The sequence below is a fragment of the Physeter macrocephalus genome, chromosome 1, assembly GCF_002837175.3.
Source record: "Physeter macrocephalus isolate SW-GA chromosome 1, ASM283717v5, whole genome shotgun sequence".
Taxonomy (NCBI): domain Eukaryota; kingdom Metazoa; phylum Chordata; class Mammalia; order Artiodactyla; family Physeteridae; genus Physeter; species Physeter macrocephalus.
In genome coordinates, this window is record NC_041214.2 from 34,850,383 (window position 1) to 34,856,382 (window position 6,000).

A 6,000-nucleotide genomic window follows, 5' to 3' on the forward strand; every position below is an offset into this window, starting at 1 on the left:
ATCTTCAGACCTTGGTGAATGAAGCTAGCACATATCCAAAGCACTCCAGAAACTGCAAAGAATGATCCACGTTACTCATCTGACACAACCGCCTGTGAGACAAGAAGGCAGATGTCTTCATTTTATAAGTAGGAGAGGTTACGGACACAATCAGGGCCGTACCGTCAGAAAATGATAGAGCCCAGCGTCGAGTCCAATCCTCCCACTCTTGGTCTGCAGGGATGGCCCCACACCACACTGCCTAGAACTAAACAAAGCTTTCCCCCCCCCCACCCCAACACCCTTACAGTAAACTGACAGCCCCTGGCATCGATCTCTTATATCCATGGGAAGCAGAATCCTGGGTGGAGAAGGAGTCATGGCCCTCAGCCTCACTGTGGTTTCACAAGGGACTTAACAGGTTCTGGAACAGCTACTTTTCAGATGTTAAGCAGTTTTATCTGCATCTTCTCCTCTGCCAGTGAAAAACATGGTTTGGGGACAATGTCCAAAGAAAATTACCTGTTGTTGTGAATGTTTAATTCTTAGTAAAGTTGAGAGGGACACTGGGGGCAGGAGTGGCTAGGCTTGTAGGGTAAATGAGAGCCAACTGAAACGCATTTAGCAAACACAAAACTTAACAAAAATGCTTAATTAAATTACCTCCAAACTTTGGATGTTCTCCTTCCCTTCTTTTTGGAAAGAATGATTCCATATAAGGCTCATGACACTCTACAACCATAAGTAATATATTACTATGGGGGGGGGGAATCATGTTTTCATTGGAGGCATAGCAAAAATCTGATGAAATTATAATAACAGTTCGGGTTTGGGGAAATCTCAGGATTGGAAAGTCTTAAAACAGTCTTAATATTATACCATTGAGTGATTCCCACACCTGGATGGCACCAGTGTCCCAAAGAAGGGCTTACACTCAGCTGGCTGTGAGAACCACTATCAAGCAATCCCCAGAGACCAGGCAACCTGGTGAGTAGCCAGTAGCCTGTTAAGTCCATGCTGCTCCCTCCCCCAGAAAAGCTCACTGATAAATCCTAAAGAAGGCAGTTTTAAAATAGCTACTCCCTCCTGGCTTTTGCAGTTTGGAGAGTTGCAAACCTCACGTTTGCTGATTACTCTAATGAGCAGCTGTAACTGTTCATGAGAGAAGGTAGCCAGCAACATGGATTTCCAGGACTACACTTTGAGAACTGCAGAGATTTGTGAAACTCCTGGTAACTTTGATTTTTCTTTTTTTTCCAAACCCAGTGCACTGAATCCAGCCTCACAAATCTTCATTTAGCATTTATTAGGTGCAAGGCATTGATGCTGGCTACCTTCTGACTTTGGATTCAGAGTAAAACATGACAACTTAGCCACAAGCAAACAAACAGACCCAGAGATACACACACACGAGAGGGAGAGGGAGAGGGAGAGGGGGAGGGGGACGGGGAGGGGGAGAGAGGGGGAGAGAGAGAGAGAGAGAGCGTGAGCGAGAGAGAGAGAGAGAGAGAGAGAGAGAGAGAGAGAGAGAGAGAGAGAGAGAGAGAGAGAGAGAGAGAGAGAGAGCGCAAATACTACTAGTGAACCTTTAGAATATCATTAGGAAGGACCTGTGAGGTCAGCAATGATTACCATAGCAACAACAGCCAATGCGCACTCTATTATTGCTCTCAGTGCAATGATTTGAAATCCGAGTTTCCCTTGGGAGGTTTCTGTTGGCTTTTGTAAGAGGCCTGGAGAGACTTCTGTGCACTTTTGTCTCTGGCAGAGAGGAATGTACTCTTCATTAAAGGTTGCTCACAGTCCACATACAAAACAGAGACTAAAGGTTCAGAACTCTATTATTCACTGATTTACTTGTTTCTAAACAGTCATCAGAAACTGTTCAGGGAGTTCCCTGGTGGCCTAGTGGTTAGGATTTGGTGCTGTCACTGCCGTGGCCCGGGTTCGATCCCTGGTCAGGGAACTGAGCTCCCACAAGCCTCGTGTTCAGCTCTAGCCTATTAAAAGCCATTCAGTCACTCACATGGGAAGGTTCCCTGCTACATTAGACCAACTTTTAACCTCACTTGTTCCATTTGGAATTAACACTCCTCTGATACTGTGATCCAACCTTAAACTGTCAGCCTGTGAAATGGTCTGAGTGCACGTAAATGATCTTTAGCAATCAAGCCAAAGTAAATACTTATTGAATTAAACGCAAATGCAGATATATTTTCCTTTGAATGCACTAAGTATCTCATGGTTGACACTGAGTCTTTAGCAAATATATTTTGGGTTATGCTGAACACAAGTCAGTTTAAAATTTGAATTTGATGATATGGTATTCACCCTGAAGGGAGAGCATATTAGAATTGGAAGGCATTTTAGAGATAACTTGGTACCTCTTCATAGCTAGGGTACAAAAAAAAAAGAGTACATTTCATTTTCTTTGTAAATAAAAATATGTGTGATATATAAAATACACATACACATACATGCATATAAAATACTAGAAGAATGCACACTGAAGTTTTAACAGTTATCTGTAAATGGAATTATGCATAATTTTATTTTCTTGTTTAGTGCTGACTTGTATTTTCTAACTTTTTTCCTTTTCAGGGGGTTGAGTTAATCGTTATCCTGTTTATGGCACATTATTATCACTGCTCTTGCAAGATTCTCTTTGCTTTATTTATTATTCCCCTTTTTATCTCCCCACTTCTCTCCCTCATCCCTCATCCAACCACTCTGATGGGTTTAACTGGTACCTCTTTTGTACCTCCCTTCATTTCTACTAAGAGTATAAGCTTGAAAGCAGAGAGCCTCATTTAGTGCACTTACAAAATGAGTATCATTTTGTGGGCATGCATTTTAACTTGGGGAAATGGTTTTATACTGTATCTCATTTTTCTTACTTTTTACATTTGGCACTATGTCCTTAAGATCCAGTCATGTTGATAAATGTTCATCTAATCAATTGCTTCTAACAGATGCACAATACTCCTTTATGTTCATTCAACTAAATTTGAACCACTTTCCTAGCGGAGGACACCCAGTTTACCTCCAGCTCCCTCTTACCAGCACAATAACCTTGTGAGAATACCCTCTTATGTGCTATTATGGTGTTTTACATATACATACATACACATATACATATATGTGCATATACATAGGTATGTATATATGTATATGTATGCATATATGTGCATATACGTATATATACAAATATATAGAAAACAAAGACTTTTTCATACATCTCCAAGAGTATAATTGCTGGGTCATGGGATATGAGTGGGCCTAATCTGAACAAGCAGTATCACAGGCTCTCCAAAATGGCAGCACCAGTCTACCTCCTATTAGCAATGCATGATGGTCCCCACAGCCCCAGAAACACTGGGCATAACTGATCTCTCTGAAATGCTATACACATCATTACTGATTTAATTTGCATTCCTCTCATCACTAGTGACTCGGAGTATCTTTTCCAATGCTTGAGAGCCTTTTGAGTTTCCTCCTCTTAAACTGCTTTTTCAAATCCTTTGCCTAAATTTTCTACAAATAACATGTATCACTTTAAAAATAATCTCACGCCTCCAGTGAAATCAGTTGAACAAGACAGGCGTGAGAGGCAACAAGAAAACCCACACATGAGAACAGATGGCAGTTAATCTATCTTCTGAAAATGGCAGTGACTCTGCAGTCAACAGAGAATTTGAGAACCGCACAATAGCAATAGCAGGGACAGCAGCAATGAATGATGTTATGTGAAACATATCCACCCCAATGGTCCCTGGCTCATAGTAGATGCTCGTTAAACACTACTTCCCTCCCTTATCTTCTTAGATTATCACAACAAACCTGTGAAAAGGAAAACTGTGTATTATTTATATTCTCCTTTAATGGAGAACAAAACTGCTTGGATAGATGCACTGAATTGCCTGATGAGTGAGAGAAGCACGACTAAGGCAGGTGCTTCTAGCTCCTCCCTTCATTTCTACTAGTAGTGCAAGCTTGAAAGCAGAAGCCTCCATTTGCATTCCAGCTCAAATTATTAGCATGTGGCCTTAGGCAAGTCAAGCCACTTTTTTGAACTTGAGTTTCCCCCCATCAAATGGAGTAATAATGATGGCATTTTCCTCATGGTGTTGTACTGAGGATTAAATGAATGATTCCCTATAAGCCATGCAGAATAGTGCTTGACACCCAGTAAGTGCTTACTGAGTATTAGCTTGTCCTTGGGGTATGGAGATTGTACTAAACTGACACCATAAACAGTCTTTCATATATGCCCACCAATTACAAGGTTTTAAGAATTCATTCTGAAGGGTTAAAGGCCACATAGCATACGAACACTTTATATCTGAAATATTGTATTTCATTCTAAACATTTTTCATAAGACACCTTTTTCCAATTTGGTTTTAAAAAATATCTTGAGGAGGTAAACATTTTTTCTTGAAAATTTCTGGGGTGTTCTTCCCAGGTCCTCACATCTCTAGTAACACATCCGAGGACTTCACTGACTAGATAAAACAGAATTGTTGGAAAATAGGCCTCCATACGGAGTAGGCTAGCACTTTTGTTCTCCCTGTACAAGGATTATTGTTATATTTCTATCCACTGAGGTAAAAAAAGGATGTCAACTAAAGAAGTAAAGCAACTAGTGGTAGCCGTGGCCTGAATACAAGCAACCCTCATTTTTCTCAGCTTTAAAAAATAAAATAAATGGAAGTGTGCAGCAGGGGAATCAAATCAAGCACGTGTTACAAATACTAGGGTTAAAGGGAGCAGCAGCAACAGAATGAAGGCTGCCTGAAATCTTAAGTGGTCAGAACTTACAGAATTACAAAAATCAATACCATGATGCAAAGAGAAGAGCTAGCAACCCTAATGTTCCTGGTTCCATTAAAACGAGCCAGGATCTCCTGGCTAGTTGTGCTGCTTCTGTGGGACTCATATTCCTTATTGTAAGATGAAACACAGGACAAAAATATCCTTTCTCTCCGCATTTCCTTCCAGCCCTAAATTCTAGGACCTCATACTTTATTCCTACATTTAGATTTTTAAAAATTTCCTACATGTTTATATGGATACTACCTTTCCCAGCAATTATGTTAGTGGGGCAACACTTATCTCTCTGTAATCTGAATGCACACATGAGAATCCAGCTGCCACATCTAATTGGAAGAGAGATATTGAACCTGTTGAAAATGACCAGATACTCCTTCCAAAGACACTGTTTTATCTATGCTTTTCCCAGACATGGCTCCCCTGCAAATATAGGGTCAAAGGTGTGAAGCTGCTTCTTTCTCCATGTGTATTTTCTCTTTCTTCCCAAGGTGGACCTGAAAAGGATAAAACACCCAGTGTACCCCAGAATTAACCATCACAAATATTGTGCATGCAGAATTTGCTGAGACGTGTCTAATACACACAGCCATATCCTGAAATCAATAAATGAGACCCTGGGAAATGCCCTGAGACCAGAACAAATGAGTATACACACTTCACCAAACAATACAGAGACACTTCAACAGGTACCTCTCTGGGCTATCAGTCAAAGAAAATCATCAGGGAGAAAACAAACAACATCCAGTCATCAGTGACTCAGCCCCACGTGGCTTGGCTCAAAGGTCGTGGTGAGGTGGGGGATGGGGTGAGAACATGTCATCTTAACAAGGTCATTTTGCTACATGGGAAATTTTTATGTGGCCCAAAAAACATTAACATCCGTTTTGTGACACTGGAGGGGGACTTTACTAATTACTTTATATTATCTAAAATTTTATGAGATAAGAAATAAATGTGTATAAGAGAGCCGTCCTGAGAAGCAGGCAAGATGGCGGAAGAGTAAGACGCGGAAATCACCTTCCTCCTCACAGATACATCAGAAATACAGCTACACGTGGAACTTCTCCTACAGAACACCCACCGAACGCTGGCAGAAAACCTCAGACCTCACAAAAGGCAAGAAACTCCCCACGTACCTGGGTAGGGCAAAAGAAAAAAGAATAAACAGAGACAAAGAATAGGGACGGGAC

The 6,000-nt window shown here is 40.9% G+C and overlaps 1 protein-coding gene and 1 non-coding gene across 2 annotated transcripts in view; one reads left to right on the forward strand and one right to left on the reverse strand.

The window, feature by feature from the left end:
• Positions 1 to 6,000, reverse strand: part of TMEM108 (transmembrane protein 108) — a 381,281-nt gene that overhangs the window by 250,973 nt on the left and 124,308 nt on the right. The window lies entirely within an intron of this gene.
• Positions 1,874 to 1,945, forward strand: TRNAD-GUC (transfer RNA aspartic acid (anticodon GUC)). Its single transcript has one exon. It is a non-coding gene; the product is annotated as a tRNA-Asp (tRNA).